The sequence below is a fragment of the Calidris pugnax genome, unplaced genomic scaffold (assembly GCF_001431845.1).
Source record: "Calidris pugnax isolate Ruff unplaced genomic scaffold, ASM143184v1 scaffold22, whole genome shotgun sequence".
Lineage (NCBI taxonomy): Eukaryota > Metazoa > Chordata > Aves > Charadriiformes > Scolopacidae > Calidris > Calidris pugnax.
In genome coordinates this window covers 1,418,368-1,420,770 of record NW_015090763.1, presented here as the reverse complement: position 1 = coordinate 1,420,770, position 2,403 = coordinate 1,418,368, and the positions used below count along the sequence as shown (strand labels likewise).

General features: G+C 53.1%; 1 protein-coding gene across 1 annotated transcript in view; it reads right to left on the bottom strand.

Annotated features, from left to right (window-relative positions):
• BRINP1 (bone morphogenetic protein/retinoic acid inducible neural-specific 1) overlaps positions 1-2,403 on the bottom strand; it is a 92,052-nt gene that overhangs the window by 88,829 nt on the left and 820 nt on the right. The window lies entirely within an intron of this gene.

Sequence of the window (2,403 nt, the reverse complement as noted above, 5' to 3'; positions counted from 1 at the left end):
GGGGCGGCGGGGTGGCGCAGCGGGGCGAGGAGCTGTGTGTATGTGTGGGGGGGGGCTCTCTCCCCAGTTTTCCGTCTACTCATGTCATGCCTCGGGCTGCTTTTGGGGCTCTCCACCCTCATTTCTGCTCTTTAAAAAAAAAAACAAAAAAAGATAAAAATCGCTAAATTAATTATTTTTCCTGCCTTTTTCTTAACATCTCTGCATCAGCTGTAAATACCGTGGGGACAGAGAGCCCTGGATAGAAATCCCCATCTCTTCCCGGAGGTGGGCAGGGAGATGAGTAGGGATGCGGGGCAGGGAGATGGGTAGGGATGCGGGGCAGGGAGATGGGTAGGGATGCGGGGCAGGGAGATGGGCACGGATGCGGGGCAGGGAGATGGGTAGGGATGTGGGGCAGGGAGATGGGCACGGATGCGGGGCAGGGAGATGGGTAGGGATGCGGGGCAGGGAGATGGGTAGGGATGCTCCTGGTCTGGGCTGGAGCAGGTTTCTGCAGCTCTGCCCCTGAGCAAAGCACTCCAGGCAGGCAGCGGGACTTCTGCCGGAGCAAAGACGGAAGGATTTGGCTTTGAACTATTTCTGTTCCACAGACAACAGCACTTATTGTCTGCTGGCAGACCCGCTCCCACAGAGCGTTTAGCATCAGCCTTACACATACTTCCAGCGTAGTAAACACTGGAGCTGAGGAGGGAAGAGAGATACACTCTCCATCTTCTCTTTTGGGACACCTTTTACCTACAGCAACCCGATTCGCCATATATTCCTCCTCCCTAAAGTTTTAACGTAGACTTTAAGCAGCCTCATTCTGTTCTTGCTCTTGGAGAGCTGCACAGTCACCTCGCTAGGCCCTTTGGAAAGAGGGGAAGGGGAGGAAGGTCAGAGGGGGGTGTTGATTAAACACATCTAACACCAGTGACATCATCTCCCCTGCGCATACTTCTGATGGAAGGGGCTTGCAAAGGCACAGGAGTATTTGTACTCTAAGGATGGTAGGGGGTTACTCAGAACCAGGGTAAGACTGAAGTGAAGCCTTGCACCCTGTGTGTTTTCACTATGGATGCCTGTGTGGTTTTGCACCCTCACACGGGATAAAAAAAGCAACATAACTCCAGCAGAGCACTTCCCGTGCTCACAGGCTCCAGCTCTTGATCAGAGAGAGCATGATGGGTATGGGATTGCCACACTGCTCCCACCCCCCAACCCTTCCCCTGGTCCCCTGTCTGCTGCTCCTCTGCTTTTCCTCCAGTGAAATCATTCCTGAGTCCTGGGAACGTGCAAAGAGCAGTAAAACAAACACAGACACACCAAACGTAACGAGCTTTTTCTGCTGAGTCGCAAAGGGCTTTGGAGTCAGACAAACCCCAAATCAATGCCTGGAACTAACTGAAAGGGAGAAGACTCCGCTGAAGGAACAAACCACCTACTGAGAGACCTGCCAAGAAGACAGCGTGGTGGATGCTCCTGCGAACGCCCGAGTGTTTGATTCGCATAATAAGAATATCAATGCAGTTATTTCTGCACGTTTAACGGTGTGTGTAGCTGAAGTCTGTGTGTCTGCGTGCGGGAGAGCTGCAGGGCTGCACAGCTCGGCTGGGTGCTCGCATCCATGTGAGAGAGAGAGACCGAGATGCTGTATTTAAGGCTGGGGTGGACTGTGCGAGTCCCACAGCGTGTGGTTTGTGTGCTTGGCGTGTACATGCGTGCGAGGGAGACCACGGCTGCTTGTCTACGTGGTGTGTGGGAGGGAGAGAGCCTGGGTTTGTCTGTCTGTCACTCACAAGCAGATCCCATCGATCTTTTTCCTTTATAAGGAATTAAAAAAAAAATAATAATTTAAAAAGCCTTTCGTATTTCTTGCACCAAAGCCTCATCTCCGCTTTGCTCGCTACCTCCTCTTCTCACCATCCCCCAAATACTTCTCCACAACTCTTAGGAAAGCAGCTTAGCTGCCATTAACAAATTATTATTATGTACCCAGATGAGCAGCCAGAGTGAAACCCGAAGGACCCCGCTGTCCTACCTAGTGCAGATGTCAATCACCAGCCTAAATCCAGCCGTTCATGCTGCCAGCGTTTCAGCTGCTGCTCGCTTCTCCCCACCAAGAGGAGACCGCATCTCAGAAGTGACACCCCCTCCCCTTCCCCACTCCCAAGTGAAAGCACGGGGGGACTCTCCAAAGCCAAACCACGCTCTCACACACTCCTCTCTTCAAACCATGGCAGGGGCTGCAGACCCAGGCTGTGCTGGACCTCGGGGATGATGTAATGGCGTGGAAATACCCTCTCTCTGTCCCCCTATTCCCCACGGACTGGAAAAGGCGAAGTTCTGCTCCACAGCAGCCTCGCAAGGGGGGATGAGAGCTGAGCCAGGGAAAACCAACCTCCTGCGCTGTGGGATGCA